Source organism: Limanda limanda, chromosome 7 (assembly GCF_963576545.1).
Source record: "Limanda limanda chromosome 7, fLimLim1.1, whole genome shotgun sequence".
NCBI lineage: Eukaryota > Metazoa > Chordata > Actinopteri > Pleuronectiformes > Pleuronectidae > Limanda > Limanda limanda.
The window spans coordinates 19,300,664-19,321,312 of NC_083642.1; the positions used below are offsets into that span (position 1 = coordinate 19,300,664).

At 39.6% G+C, this 20,649-nt stretch overlaps 1 pseudogene; it reads right to left on the reverse strand.

The window, feature by feature from the left end:
- Positions 1-103: 103 nt before the first annotated feature.
- Positions 104-17,882, reverse strand: LOC133005056 (uncharacterized; annotated as a pseudogene).
- Between the last annotated feature and the right edge of the window lie 2,767 nt (positions 17,883-20,649).

The following is a 20,649-nucleotide window of genomic DNA, read 5'->3' on the forward strand; positions in this document are numbered from 1 at the left end:
AACTGGATGATGCAAGTATTTTTCTCAGGCCAGTGAACAAAATCAGACGGTCACACATTTATTTTATTCTGCAAATGTTTACTGTGATGTAATTTCAGTATGTTTACATGGCAGGAGTCTGCACAGGATCTGCAAAAGAAAAAAAATATTCAATTAAGATCAATCATTTAGCTTTTAAACGTCTTGGTTTTTTTCCCCCACCATGCAGTTTTTTCCTTTGCAAATGTTGTATTATAGATTCTCTCCGGACACACTGCGACTTACATTCACACAGGTAAGCCACCCCCAGGTACTTGTAAGTGCCTCCACATGTGTCTCCAAGCACTCTGTTGCTTGCATGGACAGTGCAGCTGTTTTTCCCATTACAGCTGTGGATGCAGAGGAACAGATGCATTTTCATATCTGTTATCAAAGCCTCTCCATCTGCAAATTATTATACTGTATAAATTAAAAGGTGAAAAACTGTACCTGTCAGCAACTTTGCTAGTGGGCCCGGAGCATTCAACATTCCTAAGTTGAGATACAGGCCGTTTGTAGGAGCAGGTAGTCTGGTCATAGCGTCCGTAGTCAGCTCCTATCACAAATAGAACCTGCCCTCCATCTGACACAAAGAAAGTAGAGAAGAAAAAAGAAGTGCAAGTAATGTCGATATAGCTCATCTATTGACCGTCATAAATGCAAAATAGAAAACTGGTTTTAATCTCACCACAGAACAAACGTGCCGAGGACCCCTCACATGCAACAACACGAACTGTTAAAGTAACACAAATCCCATTAGACATCACACTTCCAAAAATATTATTGCTTTGAGTTGCAATTGGTATTTGTGCAGATGTGTGACTGACTTGCTGGGACACAGGTGTAGTTGGTCTCCAGATATTTGTAGATTCCGAAGCAGGGATCAGAGGTACGGACGAAATCTGTGTTTATCTCACACACCTTCTTGCCATCACACCTTTAGGAGAAGAGCATGTTTTTAGCACAAAGCAAAAGCACAGGAAGGTGTGAGGCGACAGATACTGCTCAGGCGGGTGGATCCAAAACAGGTCAATCTGAGGAGGCCTGTTTTAGACAGGGTAAAAAGGGTGCTGTTTTAAATGATCCTTGTGGTATTTTGACCAAAATATGTTACAGACATTTCATTAAGACCCCAAGGAACCATATCAACTTGTGGTAAAATGGGCATAATATGTCTCCTTTAAGGTGCTTAAGGGGCTTTCCTCCCACCATGAGTATTCCCATAATGGCATTGTTCACTTTCCCCATTCCTACAGTACCTCCCTATTTAACTCCTGTAAAAGCAGTTGGTTACACAATTATATTCCAGAGCGCATCTATATCTGACAAAATGAAAACAATTATTGAACATGATCATTCAATCTTGAATATTGATTCAAACTTAGTCATTTTTCTCAAAGGGAAATTCAGTTATAAATGAAATGAGTACCTATTCTTCATGACATTCACAGTGCCCATTTGAGAACAACTTGTATTGGCAAGTTCTCGTGAAAGTCTGCCGGCACTGCAGGTCTCCCTGTTTGAACGTCCGTACAGGGCTGCGTCCACACGGACCACTCCGGTATCTGTCATAAAAATATCGTCACATATGAACTATTTAAATAAACAAATGGTCTCTCAAACATTTTGTCAAAACATGCAGAACATGTAAAGGTCATACATTTTGAGGTTATAAGATTATTTTTATTATCATGATGACGCTTCCATAAAAAAAAAAATTGGTGGTCAGTGACATTCGTAAAAGACACTTAGTAACTTTGCAGATAAATAGCCACTGTTAATGTGCCCCATCTAAAATGTTTCAATGCCTTGACAATAGTTGAGTCAGATTTATTGTGGACACAAAGATAAAAAAATTCATACCACAGCTCAAGCGTTGGACATGACTGCCATTGTCACAGGTGATGACTGTCTCTATGGAGACTGTTGAAATAACAGATATGAAAGTACAAATTGAAATGTGTCCAAAGCACATAAAGAAAATTAATTTATTGTTAGAACATAGTCTGTTTACCTGTTGTCTGGAACAAACATATTGTTGCCAGAACTGGAAAAGAAACAAATTGTCAAAATATATATGAAAAAAAACACAAGCATAAGTTACAAAGTTACTTAGTTTAAATCTCCAAGATTATTAGGTTTGGATTCATAAAAAAAATAAATAAAAAAAATCTGCTCCCAGGCAAACAATAGGAAAAATGCAACACACCAATCATTTGTGCCAAACACACAATTACAACCCTGGCACGACAACAAGCACATGGATGAAAATGTTTTCAAGGGAAGTCAGCTTACGACCAACTGGTAGCAAGCTAGTTACCAATAACCTTCATAACCTGCCCCCATAGACCACCATTATAAACCCATAACAGACACACAAAGAAAACAACATGTAAACTTAAAAAAAAAAAAAAAAAAAAAAATACCTGTACAATGGATCAAAAAGCAGATTACAGAAGTTTTAGTTTTAAAAGAACATTTATTTATTCATTTTAATGGGAAACACTTTTGACAAAATGTTGATTCGATCAGAAAGTATGAAATATATTGTGACACTGAGGCCTTCCATCAGGCTTTTTTGTGTGGATTAACGGTTCCCTCAGGAGAAAACACTCCTATCAGAGAGTTCCCATTCTCTTAAGAAACAGCAGAAACAAAACCCACATCGTTATTCTTCTAGTTGTCAGTCAGATGTGTACTCACACAGTGTGGTGCTGAGTCGGAAGTGGAGCATGGTTGTGGAAGATCCCGTCCAAGCAATGATGATGACTGCAGCCTCACCTGTATTTATTGTGTTTGGTGGACAACTGTCTCTGCCCCTGTGAGCAAAACAATAGCGTCTCATGCAACTGCATGTTTCTTGATGATTTCTGCCCTCATCTTCCTGGTTACGGAAGGTTTTTCCAGCCAGACCAGAATGACCTCAATGCTATCTCAGTCTAATCTGCTTTCCTCACCCTGGCAGACCTTAGAATCTTGAGTCTTTCTTCCTTGAAGTAGTCCCCTTTCCATTTAAGGTGTACACAGACTGCAGAGTCATATTTTAAGGAGTTAGCCCCCATTATTGTTTCAATCCATGTGGTTGTGCGACTATTTAATGAACTGTTTAAAGGAATTGATCTGAGTCTCACTGTTCAAAAGGAACAGAAGAAAAAACTCAAATTGTTGCTCTTGCAAGACTCTGCAGCACCTATTGTCCTCTCTTTCTCTTAAACTTTGACTTCCTGGAAGATTCATAAATACCAAAAAGTCACTGCAAGACAAACTAGTCGCAGTCCAGGAAATAGAACTATTCAGAAAACCAGTCAGATTGGAAATTTCACAGACACCTTTCGAGAACACCACAGCTTTATGGATCAAATCATTCTTAACTTCTGTGTCAAATTGGTTTTTATTTTGGTTTCATTTTCATTTTCATATTCATATTACATGTTTAAACTGGTTCAGCCATAATGTAATGGTCTCTGTCCATGGCAGCTTAATGGAAATTTACGGGCGTCACAGAGTGGAAATATCTAGTTATGTTGTTTTAGGTTAAACCTCTCTGTATAAATTGAGAAACATATTTTTTCAGGATGTGTCACCCACTCCTCACTGTGTATATAAATATATAAGTCTTTTGAACTCTCTTCTCTCCCCTCTTTTCCCCCCATCTCCCCTCTCCTCCCCATTTTTCTCTCCACTGTTTCTCTGTAGTTTTTAAGGTCTTGACCTTCTATGTAAGGCACCTTGAGATAATGTAAATTATGATTGGGCACTATACAATTAAAATTGTATTGAATTGAATAGAAAGAGCTTTAGTTTCTTTCTCATGGTCTGTAAAGTATTGCTAAAACATCGGAAACCTATTCAAGAAACCTGTTTGAATGAAACATATAAATATACACCCTAATACTAAATGAAGACAAGGTAGGAACCAGGAAATGTCATTAGATAACTTTACACTGCCTGTGTGACGTGTAGCTATTTGAAAATTGCAGGGAATTTCCACATGATAGAGGACAACGTGAGAGTGACAAGACAATTACCTTCACACTGTCTTTCAACCATGCAGTATTTCCTTGAATTAGCTTCACAGTTTCCTGTTAAATAATGATTTTGTAAATAGCAGGGAAATTCACTGTCATTACAATAAGGGATACTAACGGTTAATACTCAGTAACTACCAAAGTATAACGTTATCCTCTGTTAGAGATTGTTGAATGTTAAAATGTTGTCCATTTTATCCACGACAGTCAAAGAGTGAAATCAGATGCTGTAAACAGTTATTGGTTCTTTATATAGAATTGAGTGATGAGCATCAGTACATTTACATCTTCAGCATGAACATGCATCTACAATTAATGACTGAATCCACTGAACTGACTGGGAATGGTACTGTACAACAGAATAAAATATACATATCAAGTTAAGAATTAATAACTAATCCCTGAGTAACTCTGTAAAACATCAGGTTCAATTACTGTATTACAGGATTCATCACCAACAACAGCCCAAAATAATCATTCAAACGGAATAGCTGATACATTGTAAGAGACTTAACTATTTTATTTAATGTTATTTTTACTGTGAGGTTTTCAATTTACTACAGCAACATCTGTGACAGCATCTGATTTGAAACACACCTATTGTGCTGCTTTGTACTTGCACCTTATTTGAATTATTCAATTTGTTCCCCTTGTCATCTGTTTCCTTAGTGGGTCAATCCCCTTTGACTAATGTATACATTTAAAAACAGACTTTAATATGAGAGAATATGATGATACAGCTTTGTGTTTTTTTTCAAATAAATTCAGGTTTTAAGGAAGTCTTAAATCACAGCAAAACTAGCCGCTAGAATACTCCTGAGAACCAGAGAACCTGAGAATAGACTAAGCTCCAGAGTACAAAGCGTATGTGTTGTTGTGAGGTCACTGAGCTGCAAACAAATTGCAACAATTTTCAATTCCATTAAGCCCCCTGGTGGTAGTGGAGGGAGCCACAATACACATAGAGGCTACTTGATGGTGATTACTCTGTGTCACACACACACCCTCTACTGGAGATCAGGATAAAGTGCAGTGAGTGAGAGCAGCTCCCGTAGCCACAACTCAGAGGTAGCACATAAAATAACACAATTTGTGCTCATACAGAATACCATAAAATTGTTGTTTTAAGAGTTGCCACTGCTGGTGAGCTGGATGTCTCGTCTCTAACGGTTCGACCCCCTGACAGTGTAGCAGCTGTGGAATCACATTGTTTCCCACTTGTTTCTGCGCTCACTGTTTGCATAAAATGACCAGACTCTGACATGAGGTATGCTGTTAAAATGTCTGATGACTCATTCTGCCCCTGACCAGCTGTATGTGCTACATTAGCTATATCTGTAGCCCAGTGTGTGTTGGATTATTGACAATGCAGCTGTAGAAAAACAAACGTGTATAAATGAGGAACAGATTAACGAAAGAATAGCAATCACATCCGTTCACAGCAGGGTCATTTACAGCCTCTAATTTGTCAGAAAAGTACAACAAAAATTATACACAATCCCACTTGTTGACAATATCCATATAAAAGAGACAGAGCACAAACTGATCATCATGTTGATTAACTGCCACTTAAAAAACAGATGGCTGTTATGTTGTGTTGATACATCATCAAAGTAATAACAACTTTTTACATCATCTTCCCATGATCACACCTACGCCTGAGAGATTCATTTAGAAAAGTTGCCAGCGTTTAAAAGCACAGAAAGCTGTGCCAATCAATCAGGGCTGGACTGGGAGAACAAAACGGCCCGGGCATTTTTTGGCTCAGACCGGCCCACATAATTAGCAGAGCACATCTGCCATTAAATTGACGTAACTTATGTCAAATATATCACAACAACCTGTAATGGAGAATAATTGATCATTTAGTGTACATGATCACACCATTAAGGATCAACACATAAGCACAATAAAACTTCTGAAAATAATTATTAAAATGACAAATTTTGAATTACTACATCCATAATGATTATAAATGATTAACAATGACAATGTGTGATAATATTAAATATTTCTCACCTTATCAGTGGAGCAGCTTTTTAAGCAGCTCACTCTTCTCTGCAAGTCTGTCTATCACCAAATCAGAGTCCAAGGCCATGAGAATGTCTTTCTCTGTGGCCATCAACATAAATGCCTCCAATTTGTCAGGTGAGAGGGTGCTTCTGAGCAGTGGTGTACAAAGTTCTTGAAAGCCATACTTGAGTAAAAGTACAGATATCTTACCTGAAAGTGACTTCGGTAAAAGTAAAAGTCACCCGTCAGAAAATGACTTGAGTAAAAGTCTTAAAGTAGCTCATATTAAAAGTACTTAAGTATCAAAAGTATCTGGTGTTGAAATGTACTTAAGTATCAAAAGTACAAGAACTAAAATTAAAAATGCAAAGTGCTTTTAATAGAAGGTCTATACAGACACAAAACAACCCAAAATGTTTCTCCTCAAGATTTATCTCAACTGACTGAAAAATTACAACAACAATATGCATATAATGTATAATTTTACCAATTTTGAACCCTAGATGCTGAGGTTCAAATAGTAATGGACCAGTGCATCTGAACTTCTAATTAACTATAAACAAGTGCCTCTTGTGTCTGCCCAAGAACATTAATAAACCACAGTATAACCACTATACTATAGGCACACAAAATAAGACACAGAGAGAGAGAGAGAGAGAGAGAGAGAGAGAGAGAGAGAGAGAGAGGTGCGCCGTGGGTAGAGGCGTGCGACGCCAACCTCCGCTGCTCAAGTAACGAGCCAGTTTTGAGAAGTTATTGAAAATTGAAAATGTGCGCTCACATGTCTGCCTCCACTCGCTCATCATTGTCGAGTCCTCCTCGCTCGTCTCCCGGCGCACCTGCTGCTGCTGGGCTGGTGAACCCGGCACCACATAGGTCCGTCAGTTTGCCAAATTTAGCAGCCTCCACCTCCAGAGACTTCAGCTTTTTTTCCCGTTGCTTCTCAGCGCCACCCGGGCGTTTTTTTACTCTTATTATCCATTAAGTTAAGTTTCTATCTCAGCAGCAGCCCGTCCCGCGACTCCCCCCGCCAATGCCATGAGGTCCCCCCGCCCCCGGTTTGTGTTGTGATTGACAGCACTGTCGGGGCTCTCTGAGCCTGTCAGCCCATGATTGATTGACAATGACAAACAATAGACCAATAATATGTGTCGATGCTGGCAACACACTGCTAGCCCTCTGTAGCCAATTGGCCGGCCCAATTGGAGGGAATTTAGAGAGGAAGAAGAGAAAAAAACCAAAACAACAACATAGCGGACCAGACCGGCCCACATTGGGTCAACGGCCCACCGGGATTATGCCCGGTATGCCAGATGGCCAGTCCACCCCTGCAATCAATACAATCCAAAACACACCAAGGCATTTCAGTAAAAGCACAATTTAGCAAATTCATACAGATTACGACTCTGCTGAGACATAATCCAAAATCGAGAGGGTATATGGGGTTTTATTCTTTGGGTCATTTTGGTTTTATAAGATGATAATTTCCCACCTCGTCCACCAGCAAATCACCTACCGACTGTTTTGAGAGTAATCTGAGGGTGATGCAACAACTTTTATCATAAATTGTTCTTTAATATAATCAACAACGATTACTCTGGTGGTAAAATGCAGCACAGGTCTTACCTCAGTGCCATGGGACAGCATGATAACCACACAGCAGTCAGAGCTTGAGTGGTCTTTCTTGGACAAAGCTGACAGCTCATGCTTGATTTGCTGAAATGTGAAGAGGACTGTTAGCGACACGAAGGTTTCACTTGTGGTTTCATGCACAGAGGCAGTGGTAAATAATTCTCACTCTTTGTTTCAGGTTGGTCTTGACTTCCACGATGAAGTTGAGCGTCTTGAATCTTCTCTCCAGCTTTTCGGAGTCGATGTTGGAACCTCTACGATTGCTCAGCTCGCTCTGAGGGTCAAAGTCCACGTTGTTTATGATGAGGCAGTATCCACTTGGGCTGGCGTCCATTTTGTAGCCATGGCGTGGGGAGTATTCTTCTTGTTTTTTTTTCTTTACTTATTTGATCTATTCTTGACATTTAAAATTGATTGTAGAAGTAAAAAATGGGAAATTAAATCTTCCTCCCCAGTACTCGCCGTAGTCGTGACATGAACAACCTGTATGGGCCTAAATATACCATGTTGGTATTCTAGAATACTCATCTGGAAAGAACTGGGTAATGCAAGTATTTTTCTCAGGCCAGTGGACAAAATCAGACACATTTATTTTATTCTGCAAATGTTTATTGAGATGTAATTTCAGCATGTTTACTTGACAGGAGTCTGCACAGGATCTGCAAAAGAAAAAAATTATTCAATTAAGAAAAATCATTTAGCTATTAAACGTCTTTTTTTCCTTTGCAAATGTTGTATTATAGATTCTCTCCGGACACACAGCGACTTACATTCACACAGGTAAGCCACCCCCAGGTACTTGTAAGTGCCTCTACATGTGTCTCCAAGCACTCTGTTGCTTGCATGGACAGTGCAACTGTTTTTCCCATTACAGCTGTGGATGCAGAGGAACAGATGTGTTTTGGAGGTGATGCATTTTCATATCTGTTATCAAAGCCTCTCCATCTGCAAATTATTATACTGTATTTATTAAAAGCTGAACAACTGTACCTGTCAGATACTTTGCTAGTGGGCCCGGAGCAGTCAACTTTCCTAAGTTGAGATTCAGGCCGTTTGTAGGAGCAGGTAGTCTGGTCATAGCGTCCGTAGTCAGCTCCTATCACAAATATAACCTGCCCTTCATCTGACACAAAGAAAGTAGAGAAGAAAAAAGTAGTGCAAGTAATTTCGATAAAGCTCATCCATTGACCGTCATAGATGCAAAATAGAAAACTGGTTTTAATCTCACCACAGAACAAACGTGCCGAGGACCCCTCACATGCAACAACACGAATTGTTAAAGTAACACAAATCCCATTAGACATCACACTTCCAATTGATTTACAGCTTTGAGTTGCGATTGTTTTTTGTGCAGATGTGTGACTGACTTGCTGGGACACAGGTGTAGTTGGTCTCTAGATATTTGTAGATTCCAGGGCAGGGATCAGAGGTACGGACAAAATTTGGCTTTATCTCACACACCTTCTTGCCATCACACCTTTAGGAGAAGAGCATGTTTTTAGCGCAAAGCAAAAGCACAGGAAGGTGTGAGGCGACAGATACTGCTCAGGCGGGTGGATCCTTCCCTGCCCAACCTATCCCAGAATTCATGCATTGGTGAAGACTCGTTTTTCAAAGTGATAGTGGTGCCAGCAAACGACGAGACCAAATGTACAGCAAATGGTATCCACAGGGCAGCTATCGATGGAACCTGCATTGCTTAGGAATGGAAGGACGCATTTTTGAGGAGCCTTTGATTTTGGACAGCCAAGTTATGCTGCTATGATGCCTTCGTCTTTCAAATGCAGCCTCAGAAGGACGTGTGCCCTGAAATGGGACACAGCCACAGCGTGCATCTTCCCTCTTAATCTGCTGCGTTCATTTCTCCGAGTATTAAATGTTAATGTATTATAAAAACCTATGGTGTCGAATGGTCTATTCTTTCCAAGAACTTGAGATCTTTTTCACAGCTCACAGTGACACTGAACCATTATTTCAATGCCAGCAGCATCCACACACATTTACAGTACACATAGGGCCTGATCTGTGTGTAAAAATGTGTGCAAACTTGATTTCACCCGCAAAAAAATATGCAAGCTGATCTACTAACGGTGCGCACTGAGGAATGCGTGCAGAATAACACTGTCCATTTAGTACGTTTGCTTTAATGAACATTCAATATCTGGCGTTTCTACCTTACTGCCTAAAATAATGGGAGGAGGAGATGCAAATACTTTAATTTAGCACGAACAATGTGATTTACAAAGCTGGAAAATAAATGCAGTGGTTGGGACTGCGTCGATATTTAGTAGTATTTAGCACTCTTTATTTGGGATCTCAGTAGATCAGGCCCTTAATGTGGGAGGAAAATCTTCATTAGAGCAGAACTTTGTCAATTGTGCATCAACATAAATATCATTACACACTCCTCCTTCTGTGGGCTGACATGCAAGTACACTCCCACCATTACTTCCCCATGAGCCGACCTAGGCTTTGGATACACACCATTATTTCACCCTTAAAGGAGCTTAAGGGGCTTTCCTCCCACCATGAGTATTCCTCATTCCTACAGTGCCTCCCTATTTAACTCCTATCAAAGCAGTTGTTTGCACAATTATATTCCAAAGCACATCTACATCTGAGAAAATGAAAACAATTATTGAACATGATCATTCGATCTTGAATATTGATTTAAACTTAGTCATTTATAAGGAACAAATAAATATATTTTTCATAACAGGAAATTCAGTTGTAAATGAAATGAGTACCTATTCTTCATGACATTCACAGTGCCCACTTGAGAACAAATTGTATTGGCAAGTTCTCGTGGAGGTCGGCCGGCACTGCAGGTCTCCCTGTTTGAACGTCCGTACTGGGCTGCGTCCACACGGACCACTCCGGTATCTGTCATAAAAATAAAGTCACCTATGAACCTTTTAAATAAAAAAAATGGTCTCTCAAACATTTTGTCAAATCATGCAGAACATGTAAAGGTTATATTTATGAGGTCATAAGACATTTTATTATCATGATGACGTTTGCAATAAAAAAAAAGTTGGGGGTCAGTGACATTCGTAATAGACACTTAGTTACTTTGCAGATAAATAGCCACTGTTAATGTGCCCCATCTGAAATGTTTCAATGCCTGGACAATAGTTGAGTCAGTTTATTATAGCCTCCAAGAACAGATGTGAAATTTATTGTGGACACAAAGATATAGAAAATTCATACCACAGCTCAAGCGTTGGACATTACCGCCATTGTCACAGGTGACGACTGTCTCTATGGAGACTGTTGAAATAACAGATATGAAAGTACAAATTGAAATATGTCCAAGGCACGTAAAGAAAATAAATACATTGGTAGAACATAGTCTCTCATTTGTTTACCTGTTGTCTGGAACAAACATATTGTTGCCATGACTGGAAAAGAAACAAATGATCAAAATGTATCAGAAAAAAAAACACAAGCATAAGTTGCAAAGTGACTTACTTAAAATCTCCAAGATTATTAGGTTTGGGTTCATGAAAAAAAAAAACAATCTGCTCCCAGACAAACAATAGGAAAAATGCAGCACACAAATCATTTGTGCCAAACACACAATTACAACCCTGGCCCAACAACAAGCACATGGATGAAAACGTTTTCTTCCCCAAAAAGCAGTAGGGCAACAAGGGAAGTCAGCTTACGATCAACTGGTAGCAAGCTAGTTACCAATAACCTTCATAACCTTCCCCCATTGTGACACTGAGGCCTTCCATCAGGCTTTTTTGTGTGGATCAACGGTTCCCTCAGGAGAAACGACTCCTATCAGAAAGTTCCCAGCCTCTTAAGAAACAGCAGAAACAAAACCCACATCGTTATTCTTCTAGTTGTCGGTCAGATGTGTACTCACACAGAGTGGTGCTGAGTCGGAAGTGGAGCATGGTTGTGGAAGATCCCGTCCAAGCAATGATGGTGACTGGGACAGCCTCACCTGCATTTATTGAGAATTGTCTCTGCCCCTGTGAGCAAAACAATAGCTCAGTCTTATACAACTGCATGTTTCTTGATGATTTCTGCACTCATCTTCCTGGTTACGGAAGAGTTTTCCCGTCAAACAAATTTCACTCGTTTTGCAACAATATGCTCTGGGTAAACTGTTGCTCTTGCAAGACCGTCCTCTCTTTTTTTAATCCCTTGACTTCCTGGAAGAGTATTAAATATCAAAGACTGGAAGTCACTACAATGGACTGCAGTAGCAGTCCAGGAAATAGTACTATTCAGAAAAAACTGTCAGATTGGAAATTTCCCAGCCACCTTTTGAGAACACCTCAGCTTTTTGAATCAATAGATTCTTAACTACAGTGTAAATTGTTTTTTATTTTGGTTTCATGGTTCATTTTCATTTTACATGTTTAAACTGGTTCAGCCATAATGTAGTGGTCTGTCAGCCAATTTAAAGAGATGACAGCTAAATGGAAATTTACGGGCGTCACAGAGTGGAAATATCTAGTTATGTTTGTTGTCTCAATTCCTTTTTTATTTTTAACCTCTGTACAAACTGAGAAAAATGGGGCTGTCGATGGGCAACACGGACTTTCAACTCCCTCTACAGATTTTCTATGGGGTTGAGATCTGGTGACTGGCTAGGCCACTCCAGGACCTTGAAATGCTTCTTACGAAGCCACTACTTCGTTGCCCGGGCGGTGTGTTTGGGATCATTGTCATGCTGAAAAGACCCAGCCACGTTTCATCTTCAATGCCCTTGCTGATGGAATGTGGTTTTCACTCAAAATCTCACGATACATGGCCCCATTCATTCTTTCCTTCACACGGATCAGTCGTCCTGGTCCCCTTGCAGAAAAACAGCCCCAAAGCATGACGTTTCCACCCCCATGCTTCACAGTAGGTATGGTGTTCTTTGGATGCAACTCAGCATTCTTTCTCCTCCAAACACGACGAGTTGAGTTTTTACCAAATAGTTCCATTTTGGTTTCATCTGACCATATGACATTCTGCCAATCCTCTTCTGGATCATCCAAATGCTCTCTAGCAAACTTCAGATGGGCCTGGCTGGACGTGTACTGGCTTAAGCAGATGGGACACGTCGGGCACTGAAGGATTTGAGTCCCTGGTGGCGTAGTGTTACTGATGGTAGCCTTTGTTACTTTGGTCCCAGCTCTCTGCAGGTCATTCACTAGGTCCCCCCGTGTGGTTCTGGGATTTTTGTTCACTGTTCTTGTGATCATTTTGACCCCACGGGGTGAGATCTTGCATGGAGCCCCAGATCGAGGGAGATTATCAGTGGTCTTGTATGTCTTCCATTTTCTAATAATTGCTCCCACAGTTGATTTCTTCACACCAAGCTGCTTACCTATTGCAGATTCAGTCTTCCCAGCCTGGTGCAGGTCTACAATTTGGTTTCTGGTGTCCTTTGACAGCTCTTTGGTCTTGGCCTTGGCCAGTTTGGAGTGTGACTGTTTGAGGTTGTGGACAGGTGTCTTTTATACTGATAACGAGTTCAAACAGCTGCCATTAATACAGGTAACGAGTGGAGGACAGAGGAGCCTCTTAAAGAAGTTACAGGTCTGTGAGAGCCAGAAATCTTGCTTGTTTGTAGGTGACCAATACTTATTTTACCGAGGAATTTACCAATTAATTCATTAAAAATCCTACAATGTGATTTCCTGGATTCTTTCCCCCCATTCTGTCTCATAGTTGAAGTGTACCTATGATGTAAATTACAGGCATCTCTCATCTTTTCAAGTGGGAGAACTTGCACAATTGGTGGCTGACTAAATACTTTTTTGCCCCACTGTATATATATATGTCTCGCCTCTGCCATATCACTAACTATTTTTTTTAACTCTTTTCTCTCCACTGTTGGGTTTCTCTTTATTTTTTAAGGTCTTGACCTTCCATGGAAAGCACCTTGAGATAATGTGTATTATGATCAGGCACTATACAATTAAAATTGTATTGAATTGAATAGAAAGAGCATTAGTTTCTTTCTCATGGTCTGTAAAGTATTGCTAAAACATCGGAAACATGTTCAAGAAACCTGTTTGAATGAAGGATATAAATATACACCCTAATTCTAAATGAAGAAGGTAGGAACCAGGAAATGTCACTTAATAACTTTCCACTGCCTGAGTGAAGTGTAGCTATTTAGAAATTGCAGGGAGTTTCCTAATGATAGAGGACAACGTGGCAGTGACAAGACAATTACCTTCACACTGTATTTCAACCATGCAGTATTTCCTTGAATTAACTTCAGTTTCCATAATGATTTAAATAATGATTTTGTAAATAGCAGGGAAATTCACTGTGATTACAATAAGGGATGCTAACAGTTAATACTCAGTAACTACCAAAGTATTACGTTATCCTCTGTTAGAGATTGTTGAATGTTTAAATGTTGTGAACCGCTGGGACCATTTTATCCACGACAGTAAGAGAGTGAAATCAGATGCTGTAAAGAGTTCTTGGTTCTTTATATAGAATTGAGTGATGAGCATCAGTACATTTACATCTTCAGCATGAACATGCATCTACGATGAATGACTGAATCCACTGAACTGACTGGGAATTTACTTATTAGATCTATTCTTGACATTTAGTATTGATTGTAGAAGTAAAAAATGGGAAATTAAATCTTCCTTCCCAGTGCTCGCCGTAGTCGTGACATGAACAACCTGTATGGGCCTAAATATACCATATTGGTATTCTAGAATACTCATCTGGAAAGAACTGGGTGATGCAAGTATTTTTCTCAGGCCAGTGGACAAAATCAGACACATTTACCACATTTATTTTATTCTGCAAATGTTTATTGAGATGTAATTTCAGCATGTTTACTTGACAGGAGTCTGCACAGGATCTGCAAAAGAAAAAAATTATTCAATTAAGAAAAATCATTTAGCTATTAAACGTCTTTTTTTCCTTTGCAAATGTTGTATTATAGATTCTCTCCGGACACACAGCGACTTACATTGACACTGGTAAGCCACCCCCAGGTACTTGTAAGTGCCTCTACATGTGTCTCCAAGCACTCTGTTGCTTGCATGAACAGTGCAGCTGTTTTTCCCATTACAGCTGTGGATGCAGAGGAACAGATGTGTTTTGGAGGTGATGCATTTTCATATCTGTTATCAAAGCCTCTCCATCTGCAAATTATTATACTGTATTTATTAAAAGCTGAACAACTGTACCTGTCAGAAACTTTGCTAGTGGGCCCGGAGCAGTCAACTTTCCTAAGTTGAGATTCAGGCCGTTTGTAGGAGCAGGTAGTCTGATCTGGCGTCCGTAGTCAGCTCCTATCACAAATATAACCTGCCCTTCATCTGACACAAAGAAAGTAGAGAAGAAAAAAGAAGTGCAAGTAATTTCGATATAGCTCATCCATTGACCGTCATAGATGCAAAATAGAAAACTGGTTTTAATCTCACCACATAACAAACGTGCCGAGGACCCCTCACATGCAACAACACGAACTGTTAAAGTAACACAAATCCCATTAGACATCACACTTCCAATTGATTTACAGCTTTGAGTTGCGATTGTTTTTTGTGCAGATGTGTGACTGACTTGCTGGGACACAGGTGTAGTTGGTCTCCAGATATTTGTAGATTCCGAAGCAGGGATCAGAGGTACGGACAAAATTTGTGTTTATCTCACACACCTTCTTGCCATCACACCTTTAGGAGAAGAGCATGTTTTTAGCGCAAAGCAAAAGCACAGGAAGGTGTGAGGCGACAGATACTGCTCAGGCGGGTGGATCCTTCCCTGCCCAACCTATCCCAGAATTCATCATGCATTGTTGAAGACTCGTTTTTCAAAGTGATAGTGGTAACAGCAAACAACGAGACCAAATGCACAGCAAATGGTATCCACAGGGCAGCTATTGGTGGAACCTGCATTGCTTAGGAATGGAAGGACGCATTTTTGAGGAGCCTTTGATTTGGGACAGCCAAGTTATGCTGCTATGACGCCTTCGTCTTTCAAATGCAGCCTCAGAAGGACGTGTGCCCTGAAATGGGACACAGCCACAGCGTGCATCTTCCCTCTTAATCTGCTGCGTTCATTTCTCCGAGTATTAAATGTTAATATATTATAAAAACCTATGGTGTCGAATGGTCTATTCTTTCCAAGAACTTGAGATCTTTTTCACAGCTCACAGTGACACTGAACCATTATCTCAATGCCAGCAGCATCCACACACATTTACAGTACACATAGGGCCTGATCTGTTTGTAAAAACGTGTGCAAACTTGATTTCACCCACAAAAAAATATGCAAGCTGATCTACTAACGGTGCGCACTGAGGATTGCGTGCAGAATAACACAAGCTGTCCATTTAGTATGTTTGCTTTAATGAACATTCAATATCTGGCGTTTCTACCTTACTGCCTAAAATAATGGGAGGAGGAGATGCAAATACTTTAAATTAGCAGGAACAATGTGATTTACAAAGCTGGAAAATAAATGCAGTGGTTGGGACTGCGTCGATATTTAGTAGTATTGAGCACTCTTTATTTGGGATCTCAGTAGATCAGGCTCATAATGTGGGAGGAAAATCTTCATTAGAGCAGAACTTTGTCAATTGTGCATCAACATAAATATCATTACACACTCCTGCTTCTGTGGGCTGACGTGTAAGTACACTCCCACCATTACTTCCCCATGCGCCGACCTAGGCTTTGGATTCACACCATTATTTCACCCTTAAAGGAGCTTAAGGGGCTTTGCTCCCACCATGAGTATTCCTCATTCCTACAGTCCCTCCCTATTTAACTCCTATCAAAGCAGTTGTTTGAACAATTATAATCCAAAGCGCATCTACATCTGACAAAATGAAAACAATTATTGAACATGATCATTCGATCTTGAATATTGATTTAAACTTTAAAAGGAACAAATAAATATATTTTTCATAACAGGAAATTCAGTTGTAAATGAAATGAGTACCTATTCTTCATGACATTCACAGTGCCCACTTGAGAACAACTTGTATTGGCAAGTTCTCGTGGAGGTCGGCCGGCACTGCAGGTCTCCCTGTTTGAACGTCCGTACAGGGCTGCGTCCACACGGACCACTCCGGTATCTGTCATAAAAATAAAGTCAAAAAAAATGGTCTCTCAAACATTTTGTCAAAACATGCAGAACATGTAAAGGTTATATTTATGAGGTCATAAGACATTTTATTATCATGATGACGTTTGCAATAAAAAAAAAAGTTGGTCAGTGACATTCGTAATAGACACTTCGTTACTTTGCAGATAAATAGCCACTGTTAATGTGCCCCATCTGAAATGTTTCAATGCCTGGACAATAGTTGAGTCAGTTTATTATAGCCTCCAAGAACAGGTGTGAAATTTATTGTGGACACAAAGATATAGAAAATTCATACCACAGCTCAAGTGTTGGACATTACCGCCATTGTCACAGGTGATGACTGTCTCTATGGAGACTGTTGAAATAACAGATATGAAAGTACAAATTGAAATGTGTCCAAGGCTCGTAAAGAAAATAAATACATTGGTAGAACATAGTCTCTCATTTGTTTACCTGTTGTCTGGAACAAACATATTGTTGCCATGACTGGAAAAGAAACAAATGATCAAAATGTATCAGAAAAAAAACACAAGCATAAGTTACAAAGTGACTTACTTAAATCTCAAAGATTATTAGGTTTGGGTTCATGAAAAAACAACAATCTGCTCCCAGACAAACAATAGGAAAAATGCAGCTCACAAATCATTTGTGCCAAACACACAATTACAACCCTGGCACAACAACAAGCACATGGATGAAAACGTTTTCTTCCCCAAAAAGCAGTAGGGCAACAAGGGAAGTCAGCTTACGACCAACTGGTAGCAAGCTAGTTACAATAACCTTCATAACCTGCCCCCATAGACCACCATAGTAAACTAATAACAGACACACACAAAGAAAACAGCATGTAAATCTAAAAAAAGTTTTAGTTGGGAAATGCTTTAGACAAAATGTTGATTCGATCAGAAAGTATGAAATATATCGTGACACTGAGGCCTTCCATCAGGCTTTTGTGTGGATCAACGGTTCCCTCAGGAGAAACGACTCCTATCAGAAAGGTCCCAGCCTCTTAAGAAACAGCATAAGCAAAACCCACATCGTTATTCTTCTAGTTGTCGGTCAGATGTGTACTCACACAGTGTGGTGCTGAGTCGGAAGTGGAGCATGGTTGTGGAAGATCCCGTCCAAGCAATGATGTTGACTGGGACAGCCTCACCTGTATTTATTGTGTTTGGTGGAGAACTGTCTCTGCCCCTGTGAGCAAAAAAATAGCGTCTTTTGCAACTGCATGTTTCTTGATGATTTCTGCACTCATCTTCCTGGTTACGGAAGGTTTTACCCGTCAAACAAATTTCACTCGTTTTGCAACAATATGCTCTGGGGAAATTGTTGCTCTTGCAAGACCGTCCTCTCTTTTTTTTATCCCTTGACTTCCTGGAAGAGTATTAAATATCAAAGACTGGAAGTCACTACAATGGACTGTGTTTTCAGTCCAGGAAATAGAACTATTCAGAAAAACCTGTCAGATTGGAAATTTCCTGGTTCATTTTCATTTTACATGTTTAAACTGGTTTAAACATGTAAAATGAAAATGAACCAGGAAATTTGGGACAGCCTCACCTTGGCCATAATGTACTGGTCTCTGTCAGCCAATTTAAAGAGATGGCAGCTAAATGGAAATTTACGGGCGTCACAGAGTGAAAATATTTAGTTATGTTTGTTGTCTCATTTCCTTTTTTATTTTTAACCTCAGTACAAACTGAGAAAAATCTATTCTCAGGACGTGTCACCCACTACTCAGTATATATATATATATATGTCTCGGCTCTGCCATATCACAAACTATTTTTTTAATTCTCTTCTCCCCGCCCCATTTTTCTCTCCACAGTCGCCGAAGTGTTTGCTCATTGTGGAAACTGTTGGGTTTCTCTATAGTTTTTATGGTCTTGACCTTCTATGTAAAGCACCTAGAGATAATGTAAATTATGATTGGGCACTATACAATTAAAACTGTATTGAATAGAAAGAGCATTATTTTCTTTCTCATTGTCAGGCCTGGACTGAAATGAGGACTCAGATGCACTATCATATCGATATCACGTACCAGCACACTTTATTGAATTCAGAACCTCTATGAAGAGTGACAAACGATTAGGCTATGAAAAACTCACTTAATATATCTAAAACCTGGCAAAAATAACTCGGGGAAAGAAAACTCCCTAATAAATACAAAACACACACTAGAAAAAGAAAAACGTTTACAACATAAATGGCTCCCAAAGGAGGACAAACAAAAGGCTAAGGCAAGAAATCAAAAGCGCTCCCGAAGGAGGAAAACCAAACTACTATGAAACGGGACAAACGAAAAGGCTCACTTAAACAGGAGGCTCAACAAACTAACTGAAACTCTCTAAACATAAATCGCTCCAAAAGGGAGGAAGAATAACAGATTACAAACACAAAACGAAGCTAAACTTGAAGACTTTAACAAACGAAAAATCACTCTCAAGGAGGAAACACAAAACAACTTACGTGGCGTAGCAAAAAATCTTTGGCAAAAACGACAATGACTGTGGATAAGGGCTTAGGTGCACAGACAAGGACAAAACACTTTGGCACAAGACAAAGGGGAGATGCAGACTATAAGCACATGAGGGTGAAGGGAACAGGTGGAAACAATCAGAGACAATCAGACCGGTGACACATGAGGAAGGGCAAGTGACCTGAAACGAGAGGAGAGTTAGGATTTCAAAATAAAACAGGAAGTTACGAGACAAAAACCCAAGACAAGACAAACCTCACCACGGTGTGACACTCATGTTCTGAAAAGTATTGCTAAAACATCGGAAACCTGTTCAAGAAACCTGTTTGAATGAAACATATAAATATACACCCTACTAAATGAAGACAAGGTAGGAACCAGGAAATTTCACTTAATAACTTTCCACTGCCTGTATTACGTGTAGCTATTTGGAAATTGCAGGGAATTTCCTAATGATAGAGGACAAAGTGGCAGTGACAGGACAATTACCTTCACAATGTGTTTCAACCATGCAGTAATTCCTTGAATTAGCTTCACAGTTTCCTGTAAAATAATGATTTTGTAAATAGCAGGGAAATTAACTGTGATTACAATAAGGGATACTAACGGTTAATACTCAGTAACTACTGTTGAGCCCGGTCCTCGCCCGGACCGGCGTCGTGTTCGTGAATTCGAGGTTCAAATGGGAAAGGTTAATAATTCAGACAAGTTCCATGTTCAAAAGTTTCACAGTAATAAGTTTATTGTATAAGAACAATTATCACATACTTACAGAATTCTGGGGTTCTGCCGGACACGTCACCAGGATCTCTGGATCATGTCAAGAAGAAGCCCCCGTTTTATCCTAAGTCCACAGTATATATAATCAGACCCAGGGCGCGGCACAGAGGAGGTTCCTTTTTGAGGAGACCCCGTTATTGGTCTAAGGTATGCTGCTTCCTAAATGTGCAGCTATGCAGATTTGTTCACCTCATATTCACCTCAAATTGTATTTCACTTATCAGAATGTCACAAGTTCATGTGCATGGTTACCAGTCGGTTGCTATGTCTGGTTCCTGTTTCGTTGCCCTTTCTGTGGTTGTGCCTTGTGTCTGACCCTACGTCTGAGTCAAAAAGATGACACCTTTTTCTAAGAAAAAACAGTTGTAGCTAAGCTTATTCTAAGTATTGTGTGGGTATCAAGTTCCTGTTTCCATCCTTCTGGCTCACAGTTCGTCTGAGGAGCCAACGGTAGAAAACATGTTGTTTTCAGTTAATCAGTTCAGTCCACATTTTATACTTTGTATTATGCAATATTGATTATAAAGACTATACAGCTGATATTATTCATAGGATATAGGTAAAACAGTCATAAGATAAAGAACAAAACATAGATATCTCAACACTACCAAAGTATAACGT